This window comes from Mus musculus, chromosome 8 (genome assembly GCF_000001635.26).
Source record: "Mus musculus strain C57BL/6J chromosome 8, GRCm38.p6 C57BL/6J".
In the NCBI taxonomy this organism is placed as follows: domain Eukaryota; kingdom Metazoa; phylum Chordata; class Mammalia; order Rodentia; family Muridae; genus Mus; species Mus musculus.
In genome coordinates this window covers 49,371,868-49,393,199 of record NC_000074.6, presented here as the reverse complement: position 1 = coordinate 49,393,199, position 21,332 = coordinate 49,371,868, and the positions used below count along the sequence as shown (strand labels likewise).

At 38.3% G+C, this 21,332-nt stretch overlaps 1 protein-coding gene and 1 long non-coding RNA gene across 8 annotated transcripts in view; one reads left to right on the top strand and one right to left on the bottom strand.

Moving 5' to 3' along the window:
* Nucleotides 1–21,332, top strand: part of Tenm3 (teneurin transmembrane protein 3) — a 1,297,160-nt gene that overhangs the window by 129,625 nt on the left and 1,146,203 nt on the right. The gene's annotated exons all lie outside the window — the stretch shown is intronic.
* Nucleotides 1–21,332, bottom strand: part of 4930555F03Rik — a 178,156-nt gene that overhangs the window by 155,842 nt on the left and 982 nt on the right. For 5 of the 7 annotated variants that reach the window (XR_001778771.2, XR_003947385.1, XR_003947386.1 and 2 more), the window contains 3 exons: nucleotides 21,185–21,225; nucleotides 15,848–16,171; nucleotides 4,131–4,243 (listed from right to left, as the gene is read on the bottom strand). This is a non-coding gene — a long non-coding RNA (RIKEN cDNA 4930555F03 gene). Of the gene's footprint in view, nucleotides 1–4,130; nucleotides 4,244–10,398; nucleotides 14,677–15,847; nucleotides 16,172–21,184; nucleotides 21,226–21,332 lie in introns of those variants that run through there. The other 2 variants (XR_003947384.1, XR_003947388.1) reach the window with 2 other exon arrangements.

Sequence of the window (21,332 nt, the reverse complement as noted above, 5' to 3'; positions counted from 1 at the left end):
CCGAGATGTGTTCATAAATCTGACAAATATTGGGGACTCAGGAACGAAGCCATTAATAAAACTGAAACTTCTCAGGATTTAATACTGCGGAGTGCACAGGGAGTGATCGGCAGCTGCCTCCGGTATTGCTCCAGTTCATTCGAAGAAAGTTTCTTTCAGAAGTTACTGCCCAACCCCTTCTCTTTAAGTCTGGCCTTATTAAAGGGGGGGGGGGGGGACTGCCACAAACCCCATAGCAATGTATTCTCCTTTCATTAGGATATAGTCATCGGTTCAGAAATAAAAAAAAGTTCCGTAAGGGCTGCAGGAGATAAATTCAACAAGAAAAGATGGAAGGACATTAAGTTATTACAGCACCACATAGATATAATTATTAATATCACTACATTAAAGTGAGACTCTATCTTATTTTTAAATAAAACACCATTCGTAGAAGCCAGAGTATTCAGACCTGGATGGGGAGATGATATAATGAAGATCATCATTTTTTAAAAATGAAAAACTTAGCAGAGAGGATAAATTACTATACTAAAGCCTAGTTGCAAGAAAACTGAGCAGTAATATACATCATTACAGGAATATCAGTATGTTGTAAAAGTTTACAAGCGGTCAACATTAAGTTTTCTCTGTCAGCCTTATAAAACATCACTGTAACTTTAATTAATTTATTTTCAGTACTTTTTCCTAGAAAGATTTTGTACAAATATGTATTTTTAAGTGATATCAATTCAATGAGACATAAAACTTCACCGTAATACTTAGATGTCTTCAACAGTGGGTTCCATTCTCTTTAGATTGTTTTGGGAGTTGTCATTTCTGTAGATCATCTTATGCTGTCCTTGACCCATCTACCTTCATCAATCCCTGAAATGCTTAAAATTCCTCAATTTGCGTCAAGTGCTTAACTTCAATTCCAATATCTTTTTTGTATGTATGTCCTAGTCAGGCCTTGATTTCTTTTCCTTTCCTTTCCTTTCCTTTCCTTTTCCTTTTCCTTTTCCTTTTCCTTTTCCTTTTCCTTTTCCTTTTCCCTTTCCCTTTCCTTTTCCTTTTCTCCTCCCCTCCCTTTTTCCCTCCCCTCCCCTTTCCCCTCCCCTCCCCTTTCCCCTCCCCTCCCCTCCCCTCCCCTCCTTTTCTTTTCTTTTCTTTTCTTTTCCTTTCTTTTCTTTTCTTGATAACCCAAATGTAAGCTAGACAAGGTTAATACTCATGAACTTGCCAAGATGCATGGAGAAAAGTCCATAAGGTTTCAACCCTATAGGAAGAATTTTTAGGCAACTGAGATAAACTGGGAACAGGAGAGGTGGTCTTTCTCTGGGAAAAGTATATTAACTGGTTGTCCACTGTCAAATGGTCAGCTCTGAAAATATATACATGCAGTAGTTTATGGACTGAACAATTAATATGTAGGTTCTCTGCAAGCCGTTTAACACATAATGTAGAAATTATCTCTCAAATGTTTGAATTTTCTCTGAGCAAAATTCTGTTCTTTGTTGTTTGTTTGCTTTTGTTTTGTCTGTGTTTTATCCTTCTAGTTTTGTTCATATCTGTCAACCCTTCAGTACTCTGCCATGTCTGATAAGAAAGAAAACATGGTTGTGATAAGAAATGTATGGTTGTCAGGGAGCTGAAGGGGTTTGCAGCCCCATAGGAGGAACAACAATATGAACTAACCAGTACCCCCAGAGCTCCCTGGGACTAAACCACCAACCAAAGAAAACACATGGTGGGACTCATGACTCCAGCTGCATATGTAGCAGAGAATGGCCTAATTGGTCATCAGTGGGAAGAGAGGCCTTTGGTCCTGTGAAGGTTCTATGCCCCAGTATAGGGGACTGACAGGGCCAGGAAGTGGGAGTGGGTGAGTTGGTGAGCAGTGGGAGGGGGGAAAGGGATAGGGGTTTTTGTTTGTTTGTTTGTTTGGTTTTGGTTTTTTGGGTTTTTTTGAAGGGGAAACTAGGAAAGGGGATAACATTTGAAATGTAAATAAAGTGGCACAGGCCATTAGTCCCAGCACTTGGGAGGCAGAGGCAGGTGGATCTCTGAGTTTAAGGCCAGCCTGGTCTACAGAGTGAGTTCCCAGACAGCCAGGGCTATGCAAAGAAACCCTGTCTTGAAAAATAAAAAACAATTTAAAAAAGAAAGAATGAATGAAAAAGTAAAGGACCAGAAAAAAAAGAATAATAAAAAAGAGTATTAAAAATTATATATATATGAAGAAATGTATGGTTGTGATCTCTAGTTTCAGGTCTGTTTACCCTATAGGCCACCATATTGAACCATGGGGCAGTTCAATGAGAGATGATATTGTCACATAATCCAACAGGCGTTTCAAAGGAGGGCAGGACCCAGCAGAGGGCCAGAGGCCTCAGGAGCTAAGAGAAGAAAGCCTTGCTCCATAGGCAAAGCCCTCCTCAGTAGCTCCTATTAGAAGAGAGGCTTTCTCTTCTACTGTGCTCCCTGAAGACTCAATGTGGAAGACTGTTATTATCAGCCTGTGTGTAACACTTTATCACAAAGTCGTAACTCCTTTCATTAAACTTCTGTGTAAGCAGCTCACCCAGACCTTTAGAACAAGCAAAAGACTAAGATGGCAAACACAGCCAACCTTTCCAGGAAGAATAAGGAAGAACATGTATCTAGAGAAAGTGAGTTAGAGAAAGTGAGTCTCCACGAGTGATTTGTTTCCCTGTCACCCAGTTTTCAGCTTACCACAAAGAACTGCTGCCTCCCAGCCCTGTAGAACTGGATGCAAGAGTTAGTCTTCCAGAGCCCAGGGAAACGCCCCTGACTCCCAGAGACATGATTTTTCATAGTTTCCTCATTTCTCTGGGCTTCTGGTTTTGTTTCTGTAAATCACCTCAGAACCCACTATTGAATGTAGGGAGTGTTAATCTCCTCCTGAAACCATAACAAAATATCAGCCTTGAACAACGGAAACCCATCTTCCCTCGGCACTGCATACTACAAGTTCAATATCCAGGAATGAGGAGAGCTGGGTTATTGAAGAGTCTCCAAGCATAGCTGCCAGATATCACTGTGCTTTTATGTGGTCATGTGGCCACCTTTGCACCTGTCTCCTAAACTTCTTCGCATGAGGATACTGGATTTTCCCCTTCCTCTGCCCAATAGTTCCTTTCGCATTAATTACCTCTTAAAGACAGTGTCCTTCAAAACAGTGTGTCCAAAGAGATGCATTCCAAATTACAGAACACTTAGAAAACTTCTATATAAATCTAGGGGGAAATCTGAGCATGATGCAGTCTGTTACACACAAGCCACTAGAGTAGGCAGTCTGAACTGAGTTTCCTCCTAGTGTGGATTTCATTACTAATTGAAACAAACAGCTTCCTGCCCATGTTTATAGCTATGTTTCCTGTTTGTCTGGTTTCCTGTCCATGATTCGCCATTAGTTTTCTCTACTCCGCCATCCCTTGAAGGTTAGCCAGTGGGGAGATGGAAATAAAATGAGTAATCACCTACTGAGTGTGCTATGACCCAGACAGAGCTCCCCTCAGGGACAAAGGACTCCAACCGGAAGAGGCTCTCCAAACATAGCCATTCTTTCTTATGATCTATTCTTTTTTGTTTTGTTTTGTTTTTCAAGACCACAATGATTGTTAAATAACCTTCCTGCATCAGCTTGTGGTTTTTAATTGTAGAATCCAAACTGTTGTATTTATAGATAATATTCATTGGAAGTTATGGGCAGGCAGCTAAGGGGGATGGGTAAACCTCATCTTGTAGAGATACAGGTTTTCTCAGAAATCTTTCCAACTAACCTTACCAAATCAGTCACTTTGAGTTTTGTAATGCAGATCTTCTCCAAATTCTTATAGAAATATCTAACTCAGCATCCTTTCCCAGAAATACAGATGGTCAGGGATGAGAGTGACCTGTATATTTAAGAAGAGATTGACACTGGGAATTCCTAAACCAAAAATTTTCCCCTTCACAGACCATTCCAGAAAATCATGGAAAAATCTGTCAAGAATGGAAAAAAATTTGTCTTTTATTTTATTTACCCAGCTCACTTGGGTTAAATTAAAAGTGCTGAGGAAATCTGTATTTCTGAAAGGGGAGAAGGCCCTTAGATGTTATCATCACTGCTCCACAGTAGATATACTTACAGAGTAGACAGGGTGTGTGGCTATGGCTCGTCCTCTTCAGAAGCTCTTGAGTGTAGTAGGGTCTCTGTGATACATCCAATCCCACCATGAATCAAAGTGATTCCCACAGAATCCTGGAGGAAGACAGCAGACTGTCTCTGTGCAGAGGGCCACATTCTCACAAAGGGAACTCTCATACTAGTAAATGGTGATTTGAAAATTTGCCAACCCTCATAGAAGATGCTCAGGGTCCCAGCAAATGGTAAGTTTAAGGTATTCAAAGTTGTTATTTTACTGGTGAAGAATGGGACAGAGAAGGAGGAGATGTGGGAGGCCTAGACCCTCTTAGCAGGAGAGTATCTTACAGAGATGGGGAGAAGTCAAGAGGAGCTTGAAGGACAAAGAGAGGAAGAGAAGAAGAGAACTGTTTCATGCTTGTCATTTAGCCAGAAAAACCCTGCTTACAATTAATCCAGGCAGGAAATGCCCTAGACATGATACCCTGTTGTAATAAATATTGCAATTGATTTAATCTGGTGGTTTCTGGACTTCCAGAGTCAGTCAGAGTCTAAAAATAAGTAAGAGGTATGTTTGCCAAATGGGTCATTGAGAGCAGAAGTGTGTGTGTGTTTCACTTTCTTACCCCAGAGACCTAATAATGTCCAAGTGACCAAGTCATCTTTATCTCAATGTATTAGTTATTATGTCATTATGGCACTTATTCATGGAGCCAAGTTGCTTTAGATTTACCGCTTACCATATATATATATACTATGAACATGCCCTTTATGCCTGTGCTTCCCGGCATCAAGTAAACAGAAATAATAGCACTTCCAACAAGGAAAGAAAATCTACTCCAGCAGACAGATTGAAGGAGATGCAAATAGCCAAAAAAGTCTCAGCTGACCTATCAAAGATCCCTCTTCCCCTGCTCTATTGCATTTTGCAAACTTTGCACATAAGAAACAGCACATAAGACCAGGCTTTTTCTCTCTCCAAATCTCATAGTGTACTGAGTTTGTTTTTAAAAATGTAGTAAAACTAATTTTGGATTCCTGATAGGGCTTATGGGAAAAAAAATCTTTGACCTGCAATGTTTCTGTTATGAACTTCTTCCTCAGGATTCCTCCTTTCCAAGAAAGGATGCTGTGCCCTGAGTTTACTTCAACTGAGTAATTAAATATCAGTGAGCACAGGCTCGCATTGTAAGGACATATGTTTGCTTTTAAATAAAGTTGTTAATGGCTAAATATAGTCCTTGTCTCTGGTTTCACAAGCTCAGGAGGGCAGGCACTGTAATGTTTTCCAAGTACATGATAACTTTTTTTCCCCCTCTGCACAGGGCACTCTCCTGTCTCTCACATTCACAGCTGTTAGGCTTGCATTGTGTTGAGAAAGAGAAGAGAGCATGAAAAGAGAGAGAAATTATTCGTCTCTGCTATGTGAACAAGGGCTAGTTTATGCACCAGCTCTCCAGGATGAGCCCTAATTGCTTGATATCTCTAGTGTGCATTCCTAAAAATCAACCAGAATTCTCACAGGTGAAGGGTAGTTGGACTAATCAGGATAAAGATGCCACAACTTTAACCCACAAAAATAGCCTCCCATGGTTAGGAGACTGAAATAAAACTCCTTTGCTGTCAGTAGTGAGACAGGAACTAAGAGTAACAGACCAGGGTCACACAGCCAGCCATACTGCACAAGGACTCCCCCCTACTGGTGGCCAAGGTCTTCAGAGTTAGAAGAGAAACCTGACATCTCTTTAGTGAGGTCACTAACCTTTTAAAGGAGGAACAATTTTTTAAATTCACCTTTGAAGGAAATTGTATGTCCTAGGCAAAAGCTATTCATCCTAAATGTGCTCATTTCTTAAGATATGAAGTTTATGATTACATATGTAGCATTAAGGACATATTTATAACTGCACAGAGAAAAGAGTCCCATTGTGCAATAGAAGTAGTGTGATGGGAAAATTTTGCTTTGTTTTATACCCTTCTGTAGTGTTTAAAGTCTCTTACCTTATGCAGATATTACTTTTGCAATAAAAAGAAGTCAGTAATAGCCATGGGATTTTCCACTCGATATCCTCATACTTGGAAATGATCCATGTCATTAGAGCAGAATTATGTCAGAATACTGTCGGCACAGTTCTACCAGGGCATGCTATGAAATGAGGAGCTGAGGTAATTGTCCATACCTTAGGTGGACAATTCTAGCAAACTGCCTATCATCTCTGCTGACACTGAAGTAGAGAATGGGTGACTACATATGCCATTTACACCTTTGTCCTGGTATGCTCAAAATGTCATGTTCCAGGCAACAAATTTTATGACTGACCTAGTTATGAACATCTATATAGGCTATTTGTTACATATCCATCCATCATGAAACAGTAAAACTTGGGCATTTACCCATCACTGTGATAGGTACTTAATATGTGTTTCATATAATTAAATCTCATAATGGCCTTCTGGAGCAGGAGAATTTGTATTTTATAAAAAAAATAAAATTCAGAGATGTGGTAACTTGGTAATTTGGCTGCAAATCTCTACTGTCATTCTTCTTTCAAGAAATTCAATCATATTCAATTATTGCTTATGCCTACATTTTTTTTAGTATATGCATTCTGATTATTTTTTTTGTCTTTTCTTAGCCTCAATAACCATGCTTAGCCCTGTGGGCAATTCTTTGGCCATCAGAGTTAAGTTTAGGGTTAGACATGCTCAAAGTCGTGCCAAAGAACAATTATCATATTGAATATTGATTCAGATGTGAGAATGACTATAGTCGTTATAGAGTGTATAATCTACCCCTAGCTAATCCTTTTCAACAGTCTTAAGAGGTGTCATATAACTATTACTTTATAATTTTGTAAATTATCTTATATTTAAGTAAAGGAAAGGTGGAAACTAAATTGTATCATTGGTTACAATTTTCTTTTTTAAATATCTAACTCTTTAAACAATTATTTTAAATTAATGCAGAAATTTGTTTTGTGTGTAGTACAGATCTGAACATAAGTAAAAGAAATTCAGATTAGTGGCAAGGGCTCAAAATTTTACACAGAGTTTTCTTCTCCAGCAATATTAATTCTATAATTCTTAAAATAAAACATATATATGTAAATAAATACAGTTAAGTCTCATTTTCCTCCATTGGCAAGGACAACTGTGTTCACAAAGAAGAACACCTACTGCAAGTGGTCCTTTCCCTTGAAGCACAGCTGGTTATGCATTTAGATGGCCACAGCATAATGCATAGGTTGTTCATGGCATTACTTCTGGACTAAATTAATCCACAGGATGCTCTCAAGCTAAGGAATATGAATCCTCATGAACTCACAGTAAGGAATTGAAACAGCATAAGCATGTCTAGTGGTGAAACATTTTCCCTCATCCTAGTTATCCAATGATTTGCCCAAATAAGGATCTTGAATCTACTCTAGAAATGTCTACATTCACAAGTGTCAAACAATGGCAGCATCAATGGACATGTTCATGCAGAAGTAAATCTCTGTGTGGTTCTAACCCTAGGCAAAAACTACAGACAACTAATGACTTCTGGGAAGAGGATAACTAGACTCTCCTAGGAGTGAGCCTGCTCATTGTCCAATCCAAGGTGGTCAGCTTTGAAACCATATACTCCCAACAACAAATGCATTTTTTTTAGAAAGATCCCATTGCCTTTATTAATCTTTTTCATCATGCCCCACCCGTGGATCCAACCCATATACAATCACCAACCCCAGACACGATTGCATATGCCAGCAAGAGTTTGCTGACAGGACCCTGATATAGCTATCTCTTGTGAGGCTATGCCAGTGTCTGACAAATACAGAAGTGGATGCTCACAGTCATCTATTGAATGCATTCTCAGCAAGTGTGTGTGTGTGTGTGTGTGTGTGTGTGTGTGTGTGTGTGTGTGTGCGCGCACGTGCATGTGTGCACGCCCACAAGCATGAGCATGTATGGGTGAATGTAGATAATAGTTAAGAAAAGAGGCTAGCAACTTTGAAGTCAGGAAATAGAGGTGAAAGTGATATTATTTCAACTAAAAAATTCTATAGTTTTATCACTAGCTACATTTTCAAGTTTTCCCACTTTATGCATATAGAATTTATAACTAAGCATATAGGTTTAATTTTTTTGTAAGAATCACTCCTTTGAAACTGCAAAGCAGTTTGTACTTTGTTCATGGGTGGGATGAATTATTTCTTAAGTTATCATTATTTACAGTTTTCAAAGATAGAGTCGATTAGGTATCCAGAGGAAACAAATGCCTCCAAATTCATTATGGTTCCTATTCCCTTGTTTGTTGTCCTCATGTGTACATCACTGCCTGAAGCTTTTGATATCATTTGTATATTCATCTATGAGACAAAAATGTGCAAGAAAATGGATCTCAAAGTCCAATAAATGTGCACTGAACTACTTAGCTATATCAGTTAATGTAACAGAAGGGGAAAAAAGCTCTATCTTAAATGTGATGACCTGCTAAATAAAGAGACTATTTGGCATTATGCTTTCCCTGCAGCAAGGCAAAAGGGTATTTGGTCTTGTGTTTTCATTTCTTTTTTTAAAAAAAGTATTGTTTAAATAGGACAAAAAGATGTAATTCAGTATAATTATCATTAGACTCTGAAAGTTCACAGCAAATGCATCCATTTCAGCCTGATGTCTAAGAGTCTTTCGATCTGGTGTTCGTTCTTAGGACGACCATGCATCCAGTCTCTATAAACTGTATTCAAGACATTAACATTTTGTCCCACTTTTTAAATATTCTCAACATCTTATTTTTCTCCCCATTAATTAATATGATGTAAAGTAGCCTCTTTTTTTCATAGAAGGTCCCATATATTGTCTAGTTTTAGCAATGGACTTATTGACGTCCAAAGATGTTAAATGGGACTCAGGTTATCCAGGTTGTTGGAAGATTTGTAAAACTTATAATTCCATGGAGAAAATTGGCTTACATGTTTTTCTCAAGTCATTAATAAATTGCTGCCCTTAGATACAGAATTTATCAGAGCAAGTGAAATGCAATCATTTATTTGATCTGTTATCATCTGCCCTGAATGGAGGAAGAGTCTTGAATTTACTCCCCTTGCCAAAATTTTGATTTGCTGTATCATCTTTGAGGATAAATGGATTTGCAAACTTTTTCCCTGTAAGGCAAACTTCCAAAGAGTCCATGTGGAACTTGAGATTACAGGTTAATGTAGATCATCAGCGTATCAAGGCATAATTCCCGAGACTCAAGGAACTCCCAAGATCCTATCAGATTCTGACTGTGGCAGTGCCTGCTGCTGTAGAACAGAAATGTTAAGTCTATCAACTTGACACCATTGTGAGGACTAAACAGACCATAAGTCAAAGCATAGGAAGAGAGCTAGACACTGACACAGACATCAGGCGTTCAATTAATATAAATCAACTCAATGCAGTTCACTCTGATACTGACTCAATTTAAATCCAAAGCCACATGATACAGTTGCCTTAAAGACAGGATAAAAACTATTTTTGCCTTAAAATAAATTATATAAATATCTTAACAAAATGATTTATTATGCTAGGGTTGGTCATTAACACTTTAATTAGAGCCAACTAGATGCTTCTTTATTTTTATTAACAACGTACAAATCAAAACAAGTGAATCCTGATTTCCTTACTCCACTATCACCCATGCTATGGGTTACAATCTCTTCTCAGCTTTCATCCTACCTAGGTGGGAAACCATGCATTTTTATTTAATAAGTCTAGGCCCATGTAATGAGCATCTAATCTGTCAAGCTCGCTCTATTGCCACAGGTATGTATGTACCACTCCGACTTTTGAAGAAGCTATCTTCTATTCTCTTTCTCTGTGTGTGAAGTCTAGAAAATACAGCTTTAGTTCAGTGCCTTCTGTCCCTTATCAGTGGATGCTGTATACACTTCACAGTGCTAATGTGGTACCTGATGATTATCCCTAACAAGAGCCTCTGGGGCTGGTATGCTTCCCATCCTACAGATGAAGAAATGGAGAGAAAGGGATTGGAGGGTGTGTTCCAGTCTGATGAAAAGAAAATAGCTATATAGGCTAAGATATTTCAGTTCTAGAGCCCCTCCTTTAACCAAAATATGTAATTCCCCATCATCACTAAGGTAGATAGTGAGACTTTCTCAGAGGTGTGAAGCCAGCTTTGGTCTCATTGTGTATTAACACCGGTGATTTCAAAATAGTTTCCTCATTGCAGAGGTGAGAGAGAGAGAGAGAGAGAGAGACCTTAATTGCACTATTCAAACACCCACCTTCATTGGTATTACAAGTTTTGAAGCCTTCAATTCTGAGGGAAGTTGAGGGGAATCCTTCAAGGATATAAAGCTGAAATATAATATGACAAAGTGGTTCTTGGCAGTCCTAAGATTGAAGGAGAAGCTGGATATGTCATTTTTCAGGGACAGGAAGAAATGTTTCAATTTGTAAGTGCCCAATGATCTGCATGTGGACTGAGAAAAGACAGAGTACACAGGATTTTTTTCCCCCTAAGACCTTCCAGATTGCCCTATGGCCACTTATTTGAAGCCAGCAGAGATGGAGGTGGCGGGAGATTTTGCTCCCTGTGCTGAGAGAATGTACTGTGGTGAGATGTGAGCGGAAACACTCTAGGAATACAATCCCTTTCCCTACATCAAAAACATGCAAAGTTCACACACCCTAGGAAGGGATGCTCCTTAAGCTTCTCTCCTAACATTTCATTATCTCTAAAGCCCTTTGAAAGGTTTCCCTGACACCTAAAAGAAACTTAAGAATTATAACTTAACCAGTCACCATCACTCAAGAGGTGCGCCCAGCTGGAAGGGAGATGATGCTGCAGGCAAGAGAGGCAAAAGAGAGGCACATTCAGAATATTGTCATTAACATCCCAAATTCTATGGGGGAAATAGGGATCAACTACTAATGTGAGAATGAGAGAGATTCCAACTGGAAGCTAAAGAACAAATAGATTGGGGATGAAATTTCTAGGTCTTGCAGCCAAGGATGTCTACAAAATAATCAGTGGTTAGATAGAGCAGCTTGTTGAATATCATGTTGAAATCATAGAGAGAGAAACCAAGAGGCAGAGACAGACCGGATATTCAGCTGGCCAAAATGGAAAATTACAGTCTCAAGGAAATTGCATTGCTTAAGAAGTCAAACTCTTCTATTTTGATTAGTCAAAATTTCAAATGTCGGTGGGATATTCAGGAGACAATATCCCTTGGAAAGCAAGAATTATAGACTTCAAAAGGGGGTGAAATGTCAAGGACAGAGATGTCAACTTCAGAGAGATAATTGAGTCTTGTGTCTCATTGAAAAATTGTTTAGGTCTCCAGTTGTAGCAGCTCCAAGAGTTAAAATTGCCCTCCGTATTTCACTCAGTGTATTCCATTATTTAGATACCATATATTAGACATAAGGGAGGCAGTCTTGAGTGTAAGAGTGATTAAACACTGAAGCAAGCTACCAAAGGAGCCTGTGAAATTATCGACTCTAGAACATTTTAAAAATAGAGGCAACCATCTGTCCTAAATGATTTTGGTAGTAATTCTTCTTGGAAAAGGAGACTGGACAAAATAAACTTGATAAGGGTATTTCAAGTAAATAACTTCTCTAACGTTTCCCTAATTTTATGGCCTCATGCACACATGTCCTACATTTTGATCATGGATTGCTCTGACTTGCAACTCTATATAACTTTATTTCTGTGACTTCAGTTTGTAAAATGCTTTAGGGGTAATTGCAAGAGGAAACTTTATATCTGTTACATCTCATGTTTAGTATTATTTCTTAATACAGGAATGTTTTAGGGATGGCATGCTATATACCAATTTCATATACAGAGTTCTGAACAATTGAGAAAAACGAAATATGGTAGAGATTAGAAAGAAGATACACAAAGCTAAAATGGAAGGAACATATAGAACATAGAAAAATATGATTTTAGGCTTTGTTTGTTTACTTTTGGGAGCAGGGCATAAGAATTAGATTAATACAAGACAGAACAACACAAAAAGCATACATTCATGCTTTATATATAGCATGAAGAAATGAAGATCCTCAGATACAGATGAAACAATTATATACTTAATTGGACAAAGCGGCAAGTTTTAAATATAGCAACTAAATTATGTGAGGAAGCCTGGAGGTAAGCATCACTTTAACAAGGTCTAGAAAAAAGTCCTCTAGTGTCACCTTCCAGTGCTTGATGCTAAAAATGACACCTTCCTTCTAGTAGAGGGATGGCCAATTTTACTCCAGGATTAAACTTCTTGCTTAAGGATCTATGATCTGCTATAAATATGTTTCTAGGTTTTCATTTGTTTTTTAATTTTATTTCTTATTTTTGACCTGTAGAATATTTTTATATTCTATTGAAAATCAGCCGATTGGTCATTACATAGGGACTGTGGTCTGGAAAAAAATTGGAAGGACAGAAATACAAAAGGGCTTCAGAACCTTGGCAGGACTACTGTGTTTATTGTTGAACACTTTAGACTGTATATTTAATGGACATATGCATGTGAACACATATATATAACATACAGACACAAGTACACACACATAACACAAAGAAAAAAAACTACTTATACATATGCACGCACACACAGAATCACACATAAATACATGCACACACTCCAGACAAGTTCATAATCTGCTCCTTTTTAAAAAAACAGACCGCATAGATTTTTTTTATGTACTCGTTCACAGAAAAAAAAATATTAAAAGTTTAATTTACCTGAACACAGAAAAACGGATATTGTCAGAGCCTAGGACTGACTATAGGCAATAGTGGTGCTTGTTTACAAAGAAAAAGCCTCTCTTGGGACTGTGTGTCGGGAGGGAGTCTGTCCCTGGCTTGGGTTGATAGGTAGTATTTTCAGCTCTAAGAATAAGTAAAACTTTTGATTCAAGTCTCTGAAGTTGCTATTTTAGAGACTGCTGAGAAGATGCTTTCTTTTGTCCTGGCTGCCTCTCCAGAAAGAGAGAGCCGGAAGTGAAGGATGCAAACTTTTCAATGCGGAAGAAACATTTCTGGAGGCTGGTATCAAGAGGAAGTAAGCCTTTCAATTTCTCAGCAGGCAGAAATCTGTAGAACTTCTCTGAAGGTTACTTCTGCTCTGAAGGCTTTAACATTGCAAGGGCGAATTGTAATCCTTTCGCTGTTAACACAGATGGTCTCCATGATTCAGCCCTCACCACAATGTCCTCTTTGACTCTGATACAAAGGCAGTGATGGGATGAGTATTCTTACAGCCCTTGACAAGCCTACCCCTCAGTTGACAAAGTCAGCCGTGGGAGTTCACTTTCTCTTGGCTTCAGGCTTCCTTTGTGAGTGTGGATTTCCTCCACTTTTCTCTATCCAAGCACAAATCTTCAATCAGTTGGCTCTCGAGATTATTTACTCATTTACAGTTATGCTACAATCACGTCTCATACAAACCAAACAATAAGCCTCTTCATTAAAAGTTGTTTTGAGCGGAATTAAGGCTTAGTTTGTTTTACTTGCACAGTTTGTAGCCATTTCCATTTTATGATTAGCAAGTGATCATTATGAAAATCAAGAGCGGACGTGACCTGACGCTTTGCAGGCTCTCCTCATCCAGCTCTGTGGTAGAAATGAGCATGGAGTGAAAGGAAATTAAGCGGGCAAAAATATTTGCATATGTATTTGTGTGTATTTTTTTTTTTTTGGAGGTCTATAGGCTTCATCAGCCTTTCAGAGAGACTCGGTCCAAAATAGTTATGAACGCTGATCTAAAAGCAACACTGCTTTGTTAGGAAAATTTGATGAGAACAGTTGTAGATGGGTATGCCTGAGTCGATGACCAGATCTTAAAATGGAAATGTGCAGCACACATCACTGTGTAAAAATAATCTAAGTATTAGCGTGAAAAATGGTGGAAGGGTATATTTGCGATGTGATAAAAAATATTGAAAATTAGAAAAGAAGAGAACTTTTGATGTTACTATATTTTAATATGGTTTTATTTTAAAGTAATGAGACACCATATGTTTCTTAATTCAGCCCTTGTAGCAGGTGATTTCATCTCATGAAAATGAAGAAGGACCAGCTCTGGGGATAAGGATGTAGGCAGTTTGCACGAATGTGATGATTGAAGCCATAGAAACTATTTGCAGTGGTTAACAATGCCTGTCTGTTGAGTAACAGATCAAACCCTTAAGTGATAAGTAAGAATGAGTTATGATATTTCTACCTTCTATTGGTCTCAACACAAGGGTAACTAAACTAGCATAGGAGCTGTGAATAAGTTCTGTAGAATTGCTTGCTCTTAGTGTTAATGGAGTAAGGAATGCCTCAGCTCTTCCATGAATTAGTGGCTACAGACAAAATGATCAAGTCAGAATGCATAGGTCATTCTTAGATAAAACAGCAGCACTTGGGAAACAAGGAGAAAGATCACAAGGCTGAGGCCAGCCTTCACTACATGGAGAGCTATGGATCAAGATAAACAGTGAGACCCAGTCTAATATAGATAGAAAGTATGTAGGGAGGTAGATAAATGATGATGACAGAAAGAAAAGCAAAGAAAGATGATAGATAGATAGATAGATAGATAGATAGATAGATAGATAGATAGATGGACAGATAGACAGATAGGCAGGCAGATAGATAGATAGATAGATAGATAGATAGATAGATAGATAGATAGATAGATGGACAGATAGACAGATAGGCAGGCAGATAGATAGCCAGATAGATAGATAGCCAGATAGATAGTGAGATAGACAATGGATAGATAAATAGATTAATAGATTTAGATGTTTAATAGGTAGATAGGTAAGGAGGGAGGGAAAGAAGAAGGGGAATGGAAGGAAAGAATGATGGATGGATGGATTGATGGGTGGGTGGACGGACAGATGATTAATTGGAAAATACATAAAATTCTAACAATACAATTCAAATTCAGGCTAATTTGATACTTACCTGTTGAACAATAATGGTAGGAAAATATTAATCATCTTTGCTTTTCCTAATTAAACCTTTTGTTTTGATAAAAAGGAAAATACCTAGTCTGTAGACTGCAAACACCATAGTGCATAATTTAGTATAGTCTTGAATCTGCACCAGGCTGTTCCAAGCAGTGTTCACTGACCATCATTGTACTGCAGACAATATGCAGGTCCTATGTTCAGAACTAAGGCTACAGTGAAACCATGTGATACAGCAAGGGTGAACAAAGTTAGAAACACCTGAGACTCATTATGCATTCAACTTTTAATTACTTTTTGGTGGCTGTGAATTTAAAAACCTTTAAAGATTGCAAACTATTTCATGACATCCCCATTCAGTGCCAATGCCTCTTGGGCCATGACTACGGTTTCTTTGGATGGTTTGGTTTGGTTTGGTTTGGTAATGGTGGTGGTGGTGGTGGTGGTGGTGGTGGTGGTGGTGGTGGTGGTGGTGGTGGTGGTGGTGATGGATGGCATGTGTGTATGTGTGTAAGACAGAGAAAGAGAGAGAGAGAGAGAGAGAGAGAGAGAGAGAGAGAGAGAGAGAGAGAGAGAGAGAGAGAGAGAGTTTGTGTGTGCCCGCACGTGCACATGTTCCAATAAAACTTTATTGACATGTTAACTTTGTCTTTAATCTACCATTTGTCAACCTCCACGCTTTCGAATCATAGATTTCTATGACTTACTAAAATTCAGTAATGTATGTAACAATTTTAAGTAAAGAACTACATCAAAATGACTCACAGATTTTAAGATCATTAAATATCCAGAGTGGTTCTTCCATTTCTTTAGAGGTTTAACTGGCAAGCTTGACTCCTCTGTGTTGACAACGTAGGATGCTTCTTTCTTCAAAACCTTAGTTATTCTAAGCTTCTCCTTTTAGCAATTGCTGGAATGCCTTATCCACATTACTGGCTTTCTCTGTTCCTCTAGCATCTCTCCTCACACCCTGCTTGCCTTTCTTAAAAAGTGGAATTAAGTCTGGCTCCCTGTCATTGTACATGCTTTTGCTATCAGGAGGACCAGATCTTGGAGTCTCAGCTGAAAGCTTCTTAGAGACACAGAATCCTATACAAAATGAACAAGAAATTTGTCTCAGTGAGACTCCCAATTGATTCACTTATATGCTAACATTTGTTTGGACAACAGTAGAGTAGAGATAGAAGACAGACTAGAGAATGACTTTGTATTAAAAACCAAACCAAACCAAACCAAACCAAACCAAACCAAACCAAACCAAAACAACCTTGTATGAGTTCTGAACTTCCCTTCAAAATCATTCTCTACTCTGTCTTCTTCTCTCCACCCAACTACCTTTTTGTCCAACCTAGTAAGTAGAGTCTACCTTGGAGGGTAGTTTCATTGTTCATGCTGCTACTTAGGAGTCTCATTTGTGATACATTCATTTAACTGAATTCTTGTACCATGTGGGTGTCAGTTCAGCTAACACACTCAGATGGGACTTATGGGCTATTCCTGCCAGAGTGCCCATCCTTACATTGTGTATCTTTGTCTTACCAGCACCTCTCATCAGTTCATTTATCTCCATCTTATTCACGATCACTCCTCTCTCACTATGTTTCTAAGAACCTTGAAAACATGGGCTTGATCTGTCACTCCCAATAAAGTGGATGTCCCACAGCACATGTACAACACATCCCAAAATGACTAACTGCTCATGTCTTATCCTATGAGAAAAATGATGCAAGTATCACTTTAAAGAAAAGCAAGTATTTTCTTACTTACAAACTTCAAAGAGAAGCAAGCATGACTACCTTCATATATACACACTTCTATTGCCATAGAAGAGATTGTTTTTTTTTTAACTTTGCTCTGTAGCAGTGGTTCTCAACCTTCCTAATGCTGCCACCCTTTAATATACATCCTCATGTTGTGCTCCCCAACCATAAAATTATTTCCGATACTACTTCATAACTGTAATTTTGCTATTGTAATGAATTATAATGTAAATGTCTGATATGCAGGATATCTGACATGGGACCCCTGTGAAAGAGTCCTTCAACCCCGAAAGAGGTTATGAGGGACAGATTGTGAACAGCTACTCTAGATGTAGCTGTTATTATGTCTAGGATATGTTTTGACAAAGCACCATGGTTGGTTGATTTCTTGGTTTCTTGCTTAACAAAATAAGATGTTGCCTAAAATTTAGATTCGATAATATGTTTAAATTTTTTGAACACCTGACAACCTTAGTTTGGCCTTTCTTTAGAACTACAAGAAAAAAAAATGTTTAGCAGTTGGACACATGTGTGTGCCAGCTGCTGTAGAGATTGGGCTGTTTTTGGTCTGACTTTCACTTGTTAATGTGCTGTTACATTGTAACTCCAATTCCCAACCCAACCAAAGAACAGTAATATTATTTGTAGTTAAATACACATGTACATATCCCCTGAATATACATAAACACAATTTCATAACACATGTGCATTCCCACAATAGTGTACACTCACACACACACACACACACACACACACACACACACACACACACACATATATATATATATATAATTTGTTAGTTATATCAGCATTGTTTTGTGAAATTTTGTTTGTATATCATTAAATGGGTGTCCTGGCTAACATTAAACCCACATTGACCCTTATGCTAAAGAATAGTAAGTTCTTAAACAACATTTCCGTTTTTGTGTATTTTATTTTTTGAAAATTATAATTATATAGTTTCCTCCCTCAATCCCTCACATGTAATCCTCCTTGCTCTTTTTTAAATCAGTGAACTATTTTTATTAATTTTTGCTATATGCATATATGTAAATAGGTACATCAATTTTTCCCAAAAAATATATAAATTCCACCTGTTTGGTCTCTATAACATTACTTGCATATACATCTCCAGGACTGACTATTGATCGGTATTGGACAAGCAATTGCTGTGTTCTTTCCTGAGAAAGACTACTCCCATTTTTGCCATTTGTTAGTTTCCTGTAGTTCTCTGTATAAGGTCAAGGATTTCTGTGTTTTGCCTAGCCCCCAAATCGCATGGCTACGATTGACTTTGTTCAGGGCATGCTTAGGCAATCATGTGGCTGAGATTTTTATAGGTTTGGCATCTAATATTCCTAGGAGATGCCCTCTCACAGCAAACTCCCTGTCTCTCTGGCTCTTAAAATCTTTCTCCCCCTCTTCTGAAAGGATCTCTGAGTCTTAGGTGCAGGATTAGCATTGTAGATATATTTGTTGAGCCTGGACTCGACAATGCTGCCATTGGATTGGTTGTGATTTTTAGTGATGTTCTTTGTCTATTTGCAAGGAGAAGTTTTCTTCTTTTTCAGAGAAAACTATTCATTCAGTCTTACTAGGTAGTGACTGAGTCAGTTAACTATAAAATTCATTTGTGACAAAGCATAAGCAGGTCCTAGATTTAATTTCAAGCATATGTGATCAGTCAACAGTCAAAGCTTCTCCCTTCAAGACTGCAAGACAACATTGTTTCTTTGTATTCTCTTCTCCTGACTTTTATCTACAAACATATCTATATTCTATCTTTTATTAGGCTTCTTTCTGTTAAAACACATTTATCTTTAAAAAAAGAATTAGCATATCTAGGACTATATTTTAATCCCATTTAAATATTCTTTAACAGTTGTCGATAAAATATTTTACCATGCCACATATTGCCTAATTGATACACCACTGCGTCTCCCCAGAGGAAGAGTGTTGGAAAGCTGCTTACTATTGGTTCTTTCAATAAATCAGTGCGCCTGTTGTTTTGAAACACACTGGGAAGAGCAGAAGCTGTAGTTTTGATTAACATAGACAGAGAAGTCCAAAACGTTTCTCATCTTTGAATGTTTCCATTAATCAATAATTCAGAGTGACTATAGAGGTTTCAGGAAAGACAGAAAAAAAGAAAATATTCAGCTTTTCCAGTCCCACATAGAGAGCTGCTCTGAGAGGTAAACCTTTGCTGCCCTGTTTTCAATGTGTGTCACCCTGAGAGTGAGATTGATTATGCCCACAATTGGGCCCATGGGGTGAGTCTGATAGTGTTCTGTGGGTTGTCCCCAGCTAACGGTGCTCTGCAGGTACCATCTGAAGGGCATATGTGAAAGTGAGCCCCACCAAAGGCTCTGAGAGGTACCCACAGGGTGGCTTCCTCTAACATTGCACAGAAGACATGCTCAACTGCCTTTCTGTGCAGCCTTTTTTGAATTAAAGGATAGTTCTTTTGTGTGAGAAATAAGTCCCTGTATATTTTAAAGGCTAGATGAAGGCATTTTATTATGTTCACCATAAAGAAATGATAATAGTTTAAAAGAAATAATTATGTGCACACCAGTATAAACCTTGCTCATCTGATCCCTGCCTTGAGAAGTCACTGTTTACCTCAGATCTATGTATTGTCTTTGGATTTATGGATCGATGAGTAATTAATCCATAAGTAAATTGAATTTAGGGATTTTTAAAAACCATTTTAAAGGAGCACTTTTTTTTTCATTTTTCTGAGACACAGTGTGAAGATATCTTAGCAAAAACTTGAATCTCTGTAATCAAAGGGTAATATTTTAGGTGTTGCCCAGTTTGCACTTGTTCCATTATCAGAAGCCCGATATTTAACAAAACATGATATTTTTTATCACTAAACAAGCATAAAGTAGAATTAAAACCAGGCGATGAAAATGGGCGAGATTACATCTTGTCATAACACGTCTATGAAATTCTGACCAGAATAAAAATGTGAACCTGAAGAGAGCGATCGTTTGCTCATTAATTCGAAGAACAACTTGCCAGTTTTTGCACCTATTATGAAAATGGAGATTATAGGACTCAGATCATAGCCATGACGGTTTTTCAAATGTATGTGCAATAATCTCATTATACCTGTGGTGCACATTCAGACGCCAACAACATTTTCAGGTTTCTTTCCACGGCTCCCTTTAATATGCAGATAGCATTAACTCATAGACCGGGCAGCTACCTGCGTCTTGGCATTCAATGCAGTTCTACTTTCCCGCCAAGCTTGGTTGCGACCGACAAGTGGAGTGAAAGTCTATGTAAATATTCAGGTGGAGCAAAACTGTCTAGCTGTCCCCCAGTGCTAACAAGCACATCGAGAAACAATTTTCCCCAACTTCACAGGGAATGAGGGAATCACATTGAGCAGGACTCCCTCACACGGGCCTCATTATCTCAAGGCACCCCAATTGAATGAGTGTGTGTTCCCTTCATTATGTACGGATGCTGGGGATATAGCACAGGGACACGGCTCCCATGATTCACTCTGTAATTATAAGTGCCGCATTCAAAACTGGGACAAAAGCAACAGCGGGACACTGTAGCCTCGATGGTTGTTAAGGAGGGCAAACAGGAAAACTTCTTCAAAGGCCACCACAAATTACATTCTCCGGGCCTTTGTCACAGGCAAATTATCCGGCCATAGGAACGATGTGAGGCACAACTTATTTCAGATGAAATAACTCGCATATATACTCCTTCTTTTGAAACTTCCTGCTTGAAGCCACAGCTGCAATTGTCTATACAACACGGCACGTTGGCTGCTCGGTAAATAGTCTGTAGTTCATACTTCCTACTTCTGTCTTCCGATGCATGTAAGGTTCTTTGTAAGAATGTTAACATCTGCACTAAAACATGGTCAGAGGAAGACGGCGAAATGGCGGCCTAGGAGGTAAAGATGCTGCGCAGGCCTGATGTTCTTAGTTTGATCTTAGAGTTCCACGGGGGAAGGAGAGAATCAATTAAGATAGATGATCTGCTAACTACCAAGCTACGGCCATGGTATCTGCATGCCCATGGGATCTCATACATGTCGACCTTTAATAACAGCAACAATGATAATATAATAATGAACTTTACTTAATTTAAAAGTCATTATGAAGCACATTATCTAAAAAGAAAACATATATTTTATTCATGCCTCTCCATTATTTATTCTTCTCTATAAGTTTGTTTTAAAAAAATACATTTTCTCTCAGGGGCATGCCACACAAGCCTACACCTGTTCTATTACAGTAATATACATCTCCTTGTGGAGGGCCTCTCTACCTTGGGTCTTCTGGTTCCCAGACCCAAATGAATATCTTACCTCAGGCTTGCATGCATCTCTTTCTTTCTCTGTAGACAGATCTGTGCAGAATAAAAATTATATATTTTTAGTTTGAGATTTTTAAAATTTAGTACAAAATTATGCAATATATAATCTATTGACTTCTGTCATTCAGTAGCACCATAGT